The sequence below is a fragment of the Octodon degus genome, unplaced genomic scaffold (assembly GCF_000260255.1).
Source record: "Octodon degus isolate 3935 unplaced genomic scaffold, OctDeg1.0 scaffold00004, whole genome shotgun sequence".
NCBI classification, from domain to species: Eukaryota; Metazoa; Chordata; class Mammalia; order Rodentia; family Octodontidae; genus Octodon; species Octodon degus.
The window spans coordinates 36,675,537-36,692,844 of NW_004524580.1; the positions used below are offsets into that span (position 1 = coordinate 36,675,537).

A 17,308-nucleotide genomic window follows, 5' to 3' on the forward strand; every position below is an offset into this window, starting at 1 on the left:
CATTACTGGTGCTGGCCAGTGAAGAACACAGAACATAAGTAATGGAGAAATCCTTACCAGCTTATACCACAAAGCTTTCTGCTTGTCCATCACTAAAGCATTTCTTAACCTCACCTACTTATACATTATATTCTTCTTTTACAGATGGAGGATCAGTTGTGTTGGTGTCTCTATTAGTATCAACAATTTGTAGGCGCAAACACCTAGTCCCAGAAGCAACTCGGGGCTGGGCATGGTGGCGGCAGCTGAGGGCATCCCAGAAATGTGACAGGAGAGGCCAGCCAGCGATGATGCCTCCCTTGAGACAGTAGAGGAAGCAAAGGAGCCCACCAAGGCTGACATCATGGAGCTCCGCTGGGACATGTTCTCCAAAATGGCCACATACCTGTCTGGGGAGCTGATGGCCGTAGTGAAGACTATAAGCTGGTGGAAAACACAAATAAATTAGTCAGCTTGTTGTATCTGGAAATGAAAGATTGCTATAAACATTAGTAGAAACTCGAAGGACTTAAAATAGAACTATGGTGGAATACAGCCTTACCTGGATCAGATAAATGTAATTGAGGAGCAGGTAGCAGCATTTGAACAGGCAGCCTACAAGCTGGATGGATGTTCAAAAAAACTGGAAGCCAAGGATAAGAAGCTGGAGAAACAGTGAAAAACTTATCCTATAGCACAAGGCCTTTTTAAAATACAGAATAATATTTTATAGCATCTGAATTCTGAGGCTGACGAAATGTCAAAGTTCCTCAAAAGGAAAGCTTGTTGGTCACCCCAGGAACATCTCAACTTTGAATAAACTTGAGGACAATGGATACTCCTGGACCTTCTTTGAGGCAATGTCTGCCAGAAATTCACATTTACAACTTGTTACTTGAATGCTTCATCATCCATTCAGTACAGACATTTTCTGAAAGTTCAGGATAAACCTGGGCTTACCAGTACAAATGAATGAGAGGACCAAGTTCTCTGGCAGCGGTTATTATTCTCCTAAGTGTATGGTTTTGAACTTACTATGTAAATGTTTTTTTAATTAATAGTGCTAGTGTTATTAACAAGAGTCTAAATTAAAAAAGGAAAACAAAAAATGTAAAATTAATAGTAGATAAGAAAGGCTCTGAAAGAGAGCTTTCTTCATGGTTTTATATCTACTTAAAAAAAAGTTCACTAAGTGGAAAGGAGCAATTTAATTTAGAGTTAAGCAAAGAAAATTGGGTTTCATTCGGACCCTAGTCTTTGTTGTGTCATTATTAATAGAGTAAAAATAGCTACCTTGAATTGAGTATCAAACTGGGCTGGGTCCTACACTAGGGGTTTAACTTACATTATCTCATTTAGTTTCACTTACCATCATCCTAAAAGGTAGTTCTTCAATAAGAACTCTTTGTGTTTTCTAACCAATATTCTTTTTCTCTGGGGCAATAGTGGTTTACAGTTTACAAAATGCTTTCACCATAGAAAACCACATTCCATTTTTCTAGGAAGTATACTGTTGGTGTCTTCTTAATTTACACGGTGATAGTGAACTGCAGCTATCTGAAGGTCCCCCAGGGAAACGTGCTTCTATGCTCATATACATGGAACTTCTGTGAAGATGGCAGAATGGTGAGCAGCAGAGAAAGGGGCCCTGAGATGTGGTATTCACATGCTGGAATATTGCAATGTGAGGAAGAGAAAGTGGGTCCCTGGGCCCCAGGAAGGCTCTGAGGCAAGAATTCAAGCTCACTGTGAGATCAAAGAGATTTCAACAAAGGAGGTGACAGGTAGCATTTTCTCCCTGAGACTTAACTCACTGTGTGGAAGGACTGGCTCAAACCTATAGATGCACAGCGACTGCTGGTACCCTTAGAGAGCTCTACAGAGAGACAGACCAGTGGAATTGAGCAGTGGACAGAGCAGACTGCAGTGGCTGGTAAGTTATTCAGGTTCAGATGTACCCCAGGAGAGGGTGATTGGCCAGTAGCCATTTTGGAGAGGGGGCAACGCAGCTCAGCATGTAGAATGGCTGTGGGCTGGCTCCACCTAGTGGCTCCCGCTGTCAGGGTCAGGGTGTTGAGTTCAAGTCAGCAGGAGGTCAGGGAGCTGTGTTCAAGCTGACAGGAGACACGAAGAATGTTATAGGCTCAACAAGCTGGGTTCTAGCATTATAGCCTGAGCTTCAATGCAACTAAAGGTGCAGGTTTGATAGGATTATCCACTACTCTACTGTACAGCTATAGATGGCTTGTTGGGATTAATCAACTTGTATCTGGACTCTGTCCATATTGTCTACCAGAAACAGTAGAGATGTGACTTGAGGTGGACATTTTTGTTTTGTTTTGTTTTTATAGAAATGTGAACATGGTTTCTAGGGTGTTTTTTTTTTTTTTTTTAGTTGATATACTATAACCCAGTACCAAAGAACCACGGGCTGGGTCAAATAACTAGCAACTTCTCATTCCCAGTAAGTAGAAGAGGTAGAATCATGCTCATACACATGGCTGTCAACAGGATACAGTTTTTTTTTTATGCGTTTCTGGACTGAGGGCTTCAATTTCTTGGTGGCTCTTGAGAATTCTCTTGAGTCTGTGCCCCATGGCCTCTACATGAGACAGGTCACAACATAGTAGATGGCATCTGTATCAGTGAGCTACTCAGGGCGAGAGGACAAGTGAGATGAAGGCAAAGTCTTTTGCAACCTAATCATGGAAATGACATTTCATCACTTTTGCTGTGTTTTCTTTTTTATTACCAAGTCACTAGGTCCAGCCCACACTCAAAAAGAATGGAATTATAACAAAGTAGGAGAATCAGAAGGTAAGGGTAATTGGGTGCCATCTTAAGAGTGACCTACCTTATACTGTATCACAAATTCACATTTTTTTATTTTGTTTTGGGTGGTGGTTCTTTCTTGAGACAGGATCTTGCTGTGTAGTTCAAGCTGGACTTGAATTCACTATGTAGCCCAGGCTGGTTCTGAATTTACATTGTGCCTCCTGGGAGAAGCTCAAGTGCTGGGATTATAGATATGTAATATTATGCTTGGCTTGTGTTTTTATAACTGCATATTTAATCAATTTCCATTGTAACCTCAGATAGTTTATGAGTTTTAAAACATTACTTTGAAAAGGGGTCCATGGACTTCATCAAACTTCCAAAAGGGTACATCACTCAAATTTGTTTTTGTTTCAGCTACCTTCAACAACTTCAACATAGAGAATTTATGCAGAATGGTCTGTTTAGAAACTGAAAGTCAAATTGGAAGTTAGCTTCTCCCTATGTCTAGTAATCTAGTCTGACATTCTATTTTATATTACCTGAAAAAAGCATGGCACATCTGAAAAGATGTTTACTATAAAACAAACCTAAACTGTTCCCAGTGCTACCCACTTGAATGTCAGGCTTATCTGCAGAGTACAGAGAGGTATGTTGGTCTCTGTGGAGTCTGATCACAGTTAGACTTCCTATGCTTGTACATGACAATTATCTTTTTTTTGGGGGGGGAAGGAGGGTTTATAGGGTGTTCAGGGTCTCACTACTAGATCAAACTCTCAGTGATACCCCTTCTTTATAGCCTCTCAAGTGCTGGGATTACAGGCGCGCGCCACCATGCCCAGTCTCAACTGCCATCTCAGAGTGCCCTGGGTTGAGGGCCAGCACAGCAGGCCCAGGGATCAAACCCCTGGCCCCTGTGCCTGCTAGAAGGCACTTGAATCTGCTGGGCTATTTGGCTGGCCCAACAATTATCATTTGAACCTCAGAGTGACTATATAAGTGGGTTGACTTCTTGATGAATATGATTATCAGACCAGTGTTTTCCTCAAACTCTGTATGAGAAAGTACAGCATAAGAAAAATGAGAAGTGATAGTATGATTCTTGTCTAAGTCTTCTGTACATGTTACCCATTCTCTGCAAACCTAAAGATATCCATTTTAAGTATTTTCCACAAGCACAGCACCAGTTCTGTGTATTGTATTAGTAAGTAAAAGTTAAGGATAGCTTATAAAACCTCCAATATTCAGATTAAAGATATTTTATCTATAACAATTGGGATGATTTTCCTTAGCCTGCTCAAAGGCTAGTTTTGCCCAACATAAACTGCACCATGTTCCCGAAGCGTGAGTCATTCTATAGGAAGGCAATTTTCCAAATGCAGTAGCTCCCTCCCCCTTTACCTAGTTTCCTTCCCATGATTTCAGTTGCACTGCCAAGATGGCCCAAAAATATTTAATGTAAAATTATAGAAAGAAATAATTCCTCTCTTGGGCAAGGCAATGATTCTGAGAATCTCCAGAAGATTTTTGAATCTAGCAGTTAAATGGAAAGATTCTCACCCTAACTAACTATATATACTGACACCTGTGAACTAAGCAACTGCACTGAGGATAGTAATCTGTAATAGTAGGTTCATGCTTGGAGTGCCTGTCATTCTGGTCTTCTGAATACGGGCTGCTTCTCATGACATGCCAGTTGCTGCTGTGCTGTCTCTCAGGTAGACGATTGTTCAAAAAGAAAGGGGTGGTAAATGAAGGCAAGAGACAGGAAAAGGAAGGTTGTGGGACTGTCCTGCTTCAAGGTTGTATATGGTTAGATTTTTGGACTTATGTGTAAACATATGAATTATATAATTCTTTATGTCTATTTTAAAAATATATTCTAATTTTTAAATGTTTTTCATCATATTCTGTAGGGACTTAACGTTCAACATATCAATACTTGATGGAAATTACCTGTTCCATGTTATGCCTAAGATGTTTGCCGTTCAGACAGATAGTGAGGTTAAGCTTAACAGCCTAGGTTGTATGGTAATAACAATAAACTTCTCTTCTGGAGGGTTAACAACCTAAGTTTGCAGACCAAAATTAGAGAAAAAGGAAGGCCTCAAGGAAAGCCAACATTTTGGCCCTAGCCTTCCAAAGTCAATTAAGACTCAGGGCATATGTGAACTTGTGCTGTAACGTCATGTAACTTGGTAGTGTCCCAAATTTTCTGATCAAGGAGATTATGGGGCCAAAGAGGAAAGTGATTGATGATGTAGAGTGTGCGTAAGGAGAGTCAATGGAGAGAAAACATTCTCTCAGGCTTTCACAGAGAGCACATTGGCCAAGCCATGGCCATGACTCATCCACATGTCTGACCCTGACAAAGGTTCTACAATCTGAGGTACAGGATCTCACGATAAATCCTGAGGGGATTTCACTGACCTTATCAGACTCAAAAGCTACAACTCTTGTTGCATAGGTCTTGCTTTACCTTGGTCTTAACCATCCAGCAGAAAAGTATAAAAATGAAGTATAAGAAGTAAAGCCATGTTGTTATGTTGAGCTGTAGGGGACTCAGGTCAACAATTTCTGACATTGCCAGTGAAGCGGAAGACCCAATACTATTAGGGACTACTGGACTCTTTTGGAATATATTTTGCTGAGTTAACACACCTATAATATTCAAGTAATGGAACTAAACAAGAAAAGGGGATACAGATGAATGTCCATTTTGTATCTGTGTATTCAAAGTGGTTAGGATAGATATAGTTACATTCTCTTAATGAACAGAGGGATTTGTTCTAATGGTGTTTGTAAGTAGGATATCATGTCTGCATCTTGTACAACAATTAACCACTAGGAAGAATGTGTTATTTATTGAAACTGTCCTACCAATTTGGTTTGAAACTGTCTCATTACTATTTGTTTCTCAATAAAATTATGAAAAAAATTCCTCTCTTTTAAATTTGTGAAGTTTTAAATTCCAATGCATTTTTTAGCAGCCTGATGAAATCTTGTGTTCAAGTAACCCGTATTTTACTTAATAGTTCCACAATGCTAGAATAGGGATCTTGGCAATTTAGTTGTCAAACAGAAGCTGTAAAGTGCTTCATTTAAGTGAAAAGGTCAAAGTCTTGACTTAACAAGGGAAAGGGACCAAAAAAATCACAGGATGAGATTGGTAAACTCTATGGTGAGCTGTTATGTCTTGCTGAGCTTCAGTTAAAGTTCGACACAGGTATGTGTGCTCACATAGGGACAAGGGCACGTCCTCCTTGGCAAGCACACGTCAGGGATCTGCATCCTAGCCCCCTCTGATGGGGATACCATAATTCTCTGGTCCGAATGACATAGCCCAAATGTCAGAACTTTTGAATTTCCAAAAAAACTCAAGCAAGGTATTTATCTTTACGGCCAAGTTTTCCGCGGCCTTCCCAAAGCCTAATTCCTCTCGATTCCAGAGTCTGGTCGTGAACAAAGGGCGGTCAGACACACAGCCGCTTCTGAGGCTCCACAGCCTCCACGCCGCCACTGAGCGAGCTAGTCGCCACCCGACTCCGCGCAGGTTCCACGAGTGTTCTCACCCCTTGCAGCGCTGACAGGCTTTGCAGGGCAGGACTGAGGCTGAGGAACACTGATGGCACCTGCGACCCACAAGTAACGCTCAGCTCCTCTCCAGCGTAGCCTGCATTGTCGTGAGCGAAGAGAACTAGGCGACCAACGGAGACACCACCTGGACTTGTTCCACGTCACCGCAGAAGCGGGATGTATGGGGGCGTGGAGCTGAGGCTGACGGCAGAAGGTCACTTCCGGTTGCGGTGCGTGTGGCGTCACGTCGCGTGAGACAGTCTGGCTGCCCCGGAAGCCGAGGAGGGAGGGCTCGCGAGAGTTCAGGGCGGGTCGAGACTCTGGCGCGACGCGGGCCCCGCCTTCTGGGGGCGGGGCGAGGCGAGCGAGCTGGCGGCGGGAGCGCACGGCGCCGGCGGCCGCGGGGCGGGCGAGGCGGAGCCGCCAGGGGCCGCAGACAGGTGAGTGGGGCGTCGTAGGGCTGCCCGCGGCACACGGGAGCGCGGGGGCTTTCGCGCTGCGGCTGTGGCGCTGGCCTCGGCTCTGGTCCCCGGGTAAGGCCGGCGGGCGGCCTCGAGCCGGTTCTGTGTCCCCCGCCGCGTCTTGCACTCCCCCGCCGGCCGGCCTGGCGCGTCCGGTTCCGTTCCTCCGAGGTCGGGCCGCTGCGCTTCTGAAAAGTTGCCAGGCTGACGGCAGAGCGCGAAATTCGTTTCCAGCGCCGCCGCTCCTGCCGGTGCTCCCGTGCCGCTCGGCTAGGGCCACCTGCAGTCTGGAGTTGGAGAGACGGAGCGGGGCGGGCGCGGATGCCGCCGGCGCGGGGCTGCAGCGGTGCCCGAGCCGCCTCCCTGGAGGAGGCCTGCCTGGGCGTTAGCCGCGCGGCCGCGGGGGTCCGAGGGCGCCTCTGCGGGGCGTCCAAGTTACGCTGGCTGGGTCTCGGCGCGGCGGGCGTCAGACCGAGTCTCTGGGCTTAGGTCTTGCTGCCTTGAGGCCGGCTCTGTTGTTCGTGAGCCCCGGTTTGTTTACCCAGCACAGGTTTTTGAGGCGTTCTTTGTTCCAGTCTTGTCTGTGTGAGAGATACTAGAAGACTCTTGGAATTCCTCTTGCGTTCTCTCTGTGCCTCGGAATATATAAAACAACTGTTTATGGCCCTCTCTCCCACTGTGGATGGACACTCTTGTGACCGGGACGAGATAAATTAGTCTAAACAATGAAATGAAATTATATCTGTTCATTATGTAAGTGTATCAGAGCACTTTTAACTGAAAAACCCCGATCTCAAAAAGGTACATTGGCTAAAAAGATTTATTTGGTTTGACTTCACTTAGCTTGTTAAGATGGCTGTTAATGTTTCCCATTTGATTGGAAGACGTATAGAATGAGAAGTAAAGTTGGGGGTAGCTTTTGTTTCCTCTTGAAAGGGCTTGCTACTGGTGAAACAACTGGGAAAAGCCACATTTAATCGTTCTCCAGACTTACGTTTTTAAGTCAGTGGAAACTGTTTTCAGCAGTTTTTATGCTGAAAGTTTAAGTTTGAAAGGTAGAACGCTGTCAGAACAAAGAAGAAACCCTCCCTAGAAAAGAGCAAAACATCAGACTAAGTGCAGCCATTTGTTTTCAGAAAAGTTTTGTTCCATCAAGGGAGACATCACTGTGTTTGCGAAGTTAAATAAAATGCCATAGAAAGTGCTTTTTCCTGTGAACTGGAATAATTAAAGACCTTTGGAGGCACTTATTTAAAAAGGGGGATAGAAGAGGTCCCAAAAGCCAGAGAAATTTGCATCTCAATTTGACATTAAAATGATTTATTTTACATAAATTAAGTGTAAGGGGAATTATCAAACATGTTGTCTTTAGCATCCCAAAGCGTACGTAAAAATCAGCAGATGGGCAAGTTATGTTAGATGACTGCTGCACCTTTATAGTAAAAGCACAATGAGTGCTTTTAATGAGATGATGAAAGCAAAATTTTCACCAGAAAAACTTTTAATTAAAAAAAATCTTCTGTTAGTAGTTAAAAGAATGTTAAGTAAATTCTCCTTCTTCCCATCCAACATTTTCATTTCACTTTTTCCAGACAGTATCTCACTATGTAACTCAGGCTGGCCTCCAGCTCATCCATCCTAGTGCTGGGATTACAGACATGCACCACCACACCCAGCTTTAATTCACATTTTAAGGGAATATTTAGCAAGGGCTGACCAGTACATGGTGTTCTGGTTACATCACCCTTCCAGGTGAAGTTTTGCTGATTGGCAGGGTGTTATGGTCCAGGATCGTGGAGGGAGGTGAATGGCAACAATGGGCAGTGTTTGCTGTCCTGTACTCAGATGGAGTGTGGGCTGTTTTCAAAGAGATGCAACCTAATGGGAGGGAAATGTGCTCATCCAAGCAACTGAAATATAAAATATGCTTTATGAGGAAGCCAAGGAGGGAGGGATTGAATCCTACCAGACCAATTAAGGAGTACTTAGACTAGGAGAAGCATTTGTGTAGGTGATTTGGGGGATCTAGTCATATGATAATGACAGTGAGGGAACACTTTACACTGTATAATGCCTCTTGCTAAGACCTCTCCTTGTACTGCTTGCATATCTGAGTTTAATCCACACTGTGTGCATTTGGTGTTTTTGCTGGTGAGGTAACTGAGATATTGAGACCTGGTAGCTAGCAAGTAGTAGAATAAGATTCCAGTCCAGCTAGGAATTATGGCTTGTACCTGTACTCACTGTCCTTGTTTTTTGTTTTTTAGTGGAGCCAGGGATTGAACTCAGGCCCTTGTGCTTGTCAGGGAAGCACTTATTCCACTGAGCTATCTTCCCGGCCCTGTCCTTATTTTCTCCCATTCATGTTGATCTTCCTCAGGTCTGTAGATTGAAAGAATTGATTTGGGAAATGTATTCCTTTAGCATTAAGTTGTGGGATTAATTTTCTAGAATGAGTTCTAAAAATAATGGAAGGTAAATGAATCCTGGTTGATATTTTAATCCATTTATGATACTTGTTTTTGGTGCCAATTAAAGGTAACCTTTTTGTGAGGCTTCTGACAATTTTCACTTTTTGCTACTCATAAAGATTCAGGAGGGGCTGGAGAGATAACTCAGTGGTTTAAGCACTTGCCTGGCAAGTTCAAGGATCAAAGTTCAATCCCCAGTACCACATACTTTGCTGGCCCTGCCCCAAAACTGGGTGTGGTGGCACACCCCTGTAATCCCAGGGCTGGGGAGGCTGAAACAGGAGGATCACTATGACTGAACTGCATAGCGAGGTCATGTTATCAAAATTAGAAAAAAAAAATTCAGGAAATGAGAAATTGTAACTATCAGCTCCTTCACTTAATGGAATATTTGAATCATTGTGTATTTTGTCTTAAAACTTTAAAAAGTAATTTGACACTGGTATCTTTTGGATTGGATTATAAAGTTGGAATTTAGTTAATGATTGCTAGCTCAAACCCCTTCAGTTTTTATTTCTGTAATAGCTATGCTTGTCCTGTGCTTATAATAGTTGAACTGTGGTCCCCTGCACCTGCCTATTCTTGCCTCAGCAGGCACTTTACACCACTGAGCTATCTTGCCAGCCCAGTATTTGAAACAGGGCTTTGAATAGTGTTTGCATGTATAAAATGAGAGTTTAGTCATTGATACCTTCTGTGGGACGACTTTGAAAGTTCTTTGGGATTGTGAAGTAAAAGGTATTGTAAAAATGCACTGTGCCTTCCATAGAGTCACTCAGTGAATGAATGTTGAAAGATTTCACCCGCTGATTTTATTTATGAAGTTTCAGGAATAGTCCATTTTTGTTTTATTAGTTATCTAAAAAATGAACTCACAGTCAATTCGTTTGGAATCATGAGTACCATGGGGTAAACTGTGGCAGGGTCATTGCTGACCTTCTTGTCTAGTGAGAGCCAAGCTCTCCTGCTCCTTTGCTGATGCCCTGGTTGGCTGTACTCATAGTGAAGGAGAGCGCTATCCAGAAGCCAGTGTCAGTGGATTTGAGTGTTCTCTAACCTGAATGGAGTAGGTTCTTGAAAATGTGTGTAATAGGGTATTTATGGTTGATCCTGTATGCACAGGCAGCATTCATTGTAAGAAATTAAAATTCTTTGCTATCTTTACATTTGATTCAGTAGGGGAATTTATTCCCCTCTTTCCTACTTTTTGGGATGCTTTTATTGCTTTTTCACTTTAAGAATTGAATGTAGTTAATGATGTTTAACACTTCAGCCACAGATGATGAATGCTTCCAATAAAGAACAAGATGGCAGGGACTGGGGAGATAGCTCATCGGTCCAGGCGCCGGCCTGGCAAGCTCAAGGACCCATGTTTGATCCCTGGTACCACATGTCGTGCCAGTCCTGCGTTGCTGTGCCAGCCACCGGAACCAGGCATGGTGGCACACACCTGTAATTCCAGTGCTGGGAGGCTGAGACATGAGGATCACTGAGCTGTGTAGTGAGACCCTGTATCAAATAAGTTAATAAATAAAAGAGTTAAAAAAAATTTAAAAAATGGCAGGAGCTGAAATGACTGTGCATGATTGCCGGTATCATCTATTTTTAGCATGCAGAGTTGCTGTGCCTGTGCAATAGAGCCCAGCTTTTATTCTGTCTATGAAAGTTTAATAGATTGAAAATTTGGGACAGAGAAGCTTCTGTACACATTAATAGGCACTTTGTTTTGTGCTCCATTTCTCTCAATGCTATTCTGCTGTTATGAATGTAGTCATTGCTGCTGTTTTAGAACTTGGAGATTTTGAATATAGTTCTGTAGCTCTCAGCAGTCCTGGAGACATAATTTTTATATTGAATATGAAAAATTCTTTCTGTAATGAATATTTCTCCAGTCTTCTCCCAGTAGTAGCATATAGATTTGGCTCGCTCTCATCTTACCTGCTTGCATAATCCTGGCTCCCTCTTCTTCCTGAATGCCACCCATCAGGCTACAAGTCTAATGATTTTTATCAACAGTAGTAACTCTTACTTAGAATATATCAGACATAATGCTAAATATTGTCTATGTATGTATATAAATTTAAATGTTTGTATTTTGAATATACATATGTGGACTCCAGCTGAATGTTCACAGGAACTCTTTTGAGTTATTCTCTCTATTCACACAGGACAGTGGAGCTTAGAGAGGAGAGGTGATGTGGCTAGGGTCACAAAGTTGAATCTTAGGAGGTGGAGTCAAAACTGATCCCTAAGGGTCAGGCTTCCCCTTTCTTTTTTATGTATATAGTGCAGGGTCTAGAAGGTCTCATTACACAGATCAGACTCACAGTGATCCTCCTGTTTTCAGACTCCCAAGCGCTGGGATTACAGGTGCATGCCACTATGCCCAGTCTTCATCTGCTTGTTTCTTTCTTTCCTTTTTTTTTTTTTTAATTTTAATTTTATTTATTTAGTGTGCGGGGGCGGGCTGGCTGGCATGTGGTGCTGGGGGATTGAACTGCGGTCCCTGTGCTTTGCTTAGCTTAGCTTGTTCTAAGTAGGTTCTTTAGACCACCGAGCCATCTCACCAGCCCATTGTTTCTTGACTGAGAGTTACAATAAAGGAATTGGATGGAAGAAGGGTGGGCAGAAAAATGGGATTAAATAATTGATAATCCCAATAAGGGCTTGATGAGATAGCTAATAGTGGCCAAAGTATGCATAAGCTGAAAATACTCCTGAAATTTCTATTCATTGAGCAGAATTTAATGATTTGTGTGTATGTGTGTGTGTGTATTGAGCCCAGGGAGCAGTGAGGTACGTGCATATCCCAGTTCGTGCTACTGCTTCTGCCTAGCATACTCTTCCCTTTTGAGTGGTTGATTCATGTAGGCACCTTTCCTCTATTTATTTATTTGAGACAGTGGCCCACTAAGTTTCTCAGGCTGGCCTCAAACTTGTATAATCCTCTTGCCTAAGCCTCTTTAGTAGCTGGGTTTATAAGTATGTACCACCACATCAAGTTTTAATGATCTATCTTTGGAATACTATCTTATACCAGTACTTTACTTTATTAATTTAAATTTTTATTAGCAGTAGATATTTTAATTGTTTGTGTACTGACTGACATCCATTATGTACATACCACCCAGTATTTACCCTTGATGACTTCTGGATTTGTTAGTAGGGGCTGATTGCTTAGTTTATAGCACAAGGGAGTTACCCTTTGTTGTATTTTTACAGTGGAGATCCATTTCATGTGGGTGTATCTTTAAATTTGGTTGAGGATATTCTCTATTTGCCCACTGATACTATTGTGGCTAGTGGAAAAATTTTAGCTTTGAGTTGCATGTATTGTCCCCTCTTGATATTCTTAATACTGCACTAAGTCCCAGTGAAACAATATTTTAGTTAGGCTAATTATCATAATTCCACATTTCTCACCTATTTATAAGTACTATTTGTAGGGTACTTGTGTAGCAAAACAGACAAGACATATGCCTTTCCATTTAGAAACATTTAATCCTATGAGAAGTGTAATATGTGGATACAAACAACTAGTTCAAACAAAAATTGGTAAAAGAGTAGTACCAGGGTACACTGTGAGAGCAGAGGAAGAAGTGATTACCCCTGTCTGGGATGGTCAGGAAAGCTTCCTGTGTGAATTGATCTGGTAAAAATGAAGGGCACACCAGGTGCCAGATAATTCTGTGTTAATTATTTACTTACTCTGCCCCATGAGATTTGAGCCCATTGAGTAAGAGAATAGGTGTTTTTCAGTGTTTCATTCTCTGCATCATTAATTACTGAATCTGGGTTTACATAGAGGTATACTTCAGTGGGATTATAGTGATGTAAATAGGATGGAGTCAGGGAAAGAGAGGTCAGGAGTTCTGAAGACCAATGGAAGGACTCTTTAGAATATCCTAGGCTGTGGTAATTTCTCAAGCAGATGAGGTTGGAGAGGAGTAACTAGAAGTGGATGGGTCTTCCCCATGTTGAGATATTGGGAGTCACCTGTGATCACACTGAGTTGCATGAGGCAGGAAAGACATAGTGCTGCCCCAGAAGTGGGGTGACTGCAGAGCTCCACTAATGGTGGGGGAATAATTGAGCAAGGTCCAGAGCAGAAGGATCAGAGAAGAGCTGCTAAGGAAGAGGAACACCTGTTTGGGAGGGTAAGAGCAGCTTTCCCCTGTTTGGGCTTAGACTGGCAAGGTGAGTAGGAGTTTTCCAGGCCAACAAGCTGCAAGAAGACATCACATGATGATGTAAGAGACAGAAACAGATTCAGGGAGCCACAGGAACCTGGATTGTTTCGGTTTGGGACTTGAAGCAGGATAAGATAATTGGCACGGCACACTGGGGATCGAACCCTGGTCCCTGCGCCTGAGTTATCTGGCCAGCCCTGAAATGAACCTTTTTATTTGCTGTGCCTTTTGATGTTTCTTTTATCCAGTTTGAGCACACTGACCTTTTGAAAATAGTTCACATTGCGTCTTAGACTAGTGGAAGCCTCTCAGCTGCTCTTCCTGCTCCCAGATTGCAGGTGGAATGGCAGCAAAAAAATGGCAGCACATGTGTTTGCTTTCGTTTTGTGAAATTAGAAATGTGTGATGCCATCAGGTAGAGTGGAACAGTAAAAGACAGACCCACTAGACACCTTCCCTTTGTGAAGGCCTAGAGCCCCCAGGCCTGTTGTCTAAAGTGAGTGCTGTGGCTTCAGGAGCACTGAACTTGAGGGAGGGCACTGTGGTAGGGACATAATTATTTGCCTTGTCCACAGGTGTTATGGGAAAAATTTCCCAGGACTGTAAAACTGTAATACAGTATTCGAAGTCCATTCTACTCCAAGCCTTGATTTAAAAAAAAATTATTTATTTATTTATTTTTTGGTGGAACCGGGGATTGAACTCAGGCCCTTGTGCTTGCCAGGGAAGTGCTTATTCCACTGAGCCATCTCCCCGGCCCCAAAGCCTTGATTTGGACAAAAACAAAAACAAAACAATTCCAGCACTTGGGAGACTGAAGGAGGAGGATCACTGCAAGTTTAAGGCCTATCTGGGCTACATATTGAGTTCACAAACAGCCCAAACTACATAGTGAGACCCTGTATCAAAAAACAAACAACTTTTGGCCGGGGAGATAGGTTGGCGGTCTAAGTGCCTGCCTGGCAAGTGCAAGGATCCAGGTTTGATCCCTGGTACTGTATGCCACACTGGTCCTGGGCTATGCTGGCAACTGAAAGTGGGTGTGGTGGCACATGCCTATAATCTCAGCACTGGGGAGGCTGAGATGGGGGATCACTGTGAGTCTGAGCTGCATAGTAAGACCCTGTACCAAATAAATAAATAGATATTAAAAAACACCACTTTTTTACTTTAACTCATACTATATTTTTAAATAATACAATTTGGGGCTGGCCAGATAGCTCAGCAGATTGAAGTGCCTGCTTTGGCAGATGCAGGGACTGGGGTTCCATCCCTGGCTCCATATGCTGTGTTGACCCTAGGGAGGACTGAGATGGCATTTGAGACTGGGCATGGTGGCATGTGCCTGTAATCCCAGCTCTTGGTAGGCTGAAAACAGGAGGATCACTAGAGTCTAATCTGTATGGTGAGATCCTATAGACCCTGTACTAAATACATTAAAAAAAAAAAAAGTACAACTTAATAACTTTAAATGACTTCAAATGATGTCAAAAATTGTCTCTAACACACCCTCCTCCTCCTTTTTTGTTGTGTAGAGACTTGCTTCTCCAAATCATGAACTTTCTGCTCCCGAGTAAAGAGCACCCTGGGGTTCTTTTTCACATAAATTTGCTTTCTAGAGTGGTTACTTTTTCTGTCCTTAAGCATGGGTCACTGAAACAGTATATAGTTAAGTTTTTTTTTTTTTTTTTTACAGAGAACCAGTTAATGGTCAACTCCAATTAGAATTATATCCATTATAATTTTGGGCCATGGTTTGACAGCTGTGTTAGCTTTAGTGCCATTATTTGTAATGGTAAAGGTTTGTGGGTATGGACACAGCTTTCACTGGAGCAGAAGAAAAAGAGCCTCTTGTAGAGTGCTGGGAGAGGCAAAATGGGGCGAGGACAGAAAAAAGTGCATTTGGTAAAAAGAAGTCAAGTACCTCTGAGCCCTGTACCAGGCACACTTTGGTGAGGCCGTAGCCACATTTTAGGATTAAGCTGATCTGCCAGCAGACTGTTGCAGATTAAATACACTAGGTGTGTTGTTATTGCAAAAATGATAGTTTGGTTTAATCAAACATTCACAGATTTAATAAAAAGATTTGTGTATACTGGAGTCTTTTTAGAAGTGAGCAAAAAGGGAAATAAACCAACATAATTTCTTAGTGAAAATTATTCACTTCTAATTGTCGTAAATGATTTTTAGTAGGTTATTAAAAGATATATAAATTATGTACAGCCCCAGACAGGCAGGTGGCAAAAAGCGAAGAGAAGAATGATTAAGAATGTGTGGTTGAAATTTTACAAGTGATAAAACTGCATTTTCTTTTTCATTTTGTGTGTGTGGCACAGTGTCTCACTATGCAGCTCAGACTCATAGTGATCCTCATGTTTTCAGCCTCCCCAGGGATTACAGGCATGTGCCACCATTATTTGTCCCCTCAGTGTGCCCTGGGGGTGGAGTCAGCGCAGCATGCAGGACTGGGGATTGATCCCTGGTCCCTGCGCTTGCCAAAGCAGGAACTTAAAAACTATTTTTAAGTTGACTGAGAGTATAACTAGACCCACAGAAGGAAAAATAGTGTAAGAGAGTAGATCTGTAGTTTGTGTACTATGTAAATAGACCAAATATTCCTTCCCTTTCAGAAAAAAAAAAAAAAAAAAAATTACCAAACAGCAAAACTTTGAGTATTTTTTAATCATTGGATCAATAATGCTAAAGATTAAAAATACCTATTTTGTTTTTCTATAGTGGTGGTATGTGGTGGTGGGGGCAACCTGTGAGCTTGTACCTAACCTGGGGCAATGAAGGTGAGACACAATAGGTTAACATGTAGAGGGTGGTGGTGGTGTGGGGGTGGCTTTTGTCTCCCTTTGACAAAGAGCCTGAATGACTGGTACGCCTTGGTTCTATACACTCAGATGTGGACACAGGCAGTCAATAAAACAGGGTTCATCTGTGTCCCACCATCCATAGTACTTGTCTGGAGAAATGCCAGGATCTCAGTTGTTCTTTCTTTTCCCTGCAATGTGTCAGCGTGTGCGCATGCTGCCTTTCACAGATGAGACCAGTTAGGCTTTAATCTTCCCATCTGGTCTCCCATAGTGGTAAAAAGCTATTTCTCAGAAATATTGTATTGAAGGTTTTGATTAATTTTCAGATTTGAAAAATGCTGTAGAGGACCTCCCAGAATAGCTAGCTTTCATGCCCGTGAGTGGTTGGCGTTTTCCAGCCTGCTGTCCCCAGGCCTCTTCTTAATCCATATCCTTTGAGATGTGTGTGATCTCACATGCTTAAATATCTATTAACTTTTCTGTTATGATGATTTCCAAACATGGGTGCCTTTCTCAAGCCTCTTCCCTGGACTTGAGGCTCTGTTATCTGCCTGGATGCCACCACCTTCGTGTGTTCCACAGATAACTTGGCTTCAACTTTTCCAGAGCTGGCTTTTCTTCTCCCTATACCCCTTCCATGTTCCTTACTTCTGCTAATACATGATACCATCCTTTACTGAATCACAATCCTGAACGTCGTCCTTGATTCTTCCTTCTTGTTTATCATCACATCTAGTCATTTATGAAGTCCTCCTTGTTTCTTCTTGAGCTCTGGCTTTGCTTCTGGGTTTGTATCTTTATTTGGACACCAAGTTGTGGAAACAGTCATCCCTCCCTGCTTCTAGTCCTGTCTTCTTTCAGTCTATCTTCTATTGGCTGTCACAAGGTTCTCCTGAAACATAAATCTGATTATATAACTCCTGCACTTAGATTTCCTATGAGCCCCACCTACCTGCAAATCCTTCTCATGACATCTGAGTCCATTTATGGTATGAGACCCTTTAATTTTCTTGCCTAAACTTTCATCACTCCTATTT

The 17,308-nt window shown here is 42.5% G+C and overlaps 1 protein-coding gene and 1 pseudogene across 1 annotated transcript in view; both read left to right on the forward strand.

Annotated features, from left to right (window-relative positions):
* Window positions 1-232: 232 nt before the first annotated feature.
* LOC101583939 lies at window positions 233-914 on the forward strand (annotated as a pseudogene).
* Window positions 915-6,712: 5,798 nt separating this feature from the next.
* The window catches only part of Stk38l (serine/threonine kinase 38 like), a 67,236-nt gene continuing 56,640 nt past the window's right edge, over window positions 6,713-17,308 (forward strand). The window contains exon 1 of the mRNA XM_004623878.2: window positions 6,713-6,770. The gene's annotated coding sequence lies outside the window, so the exon portion shown is untranslated. The remainder of the gene's footprint in view (window positions 6,771-17,308) is intronic.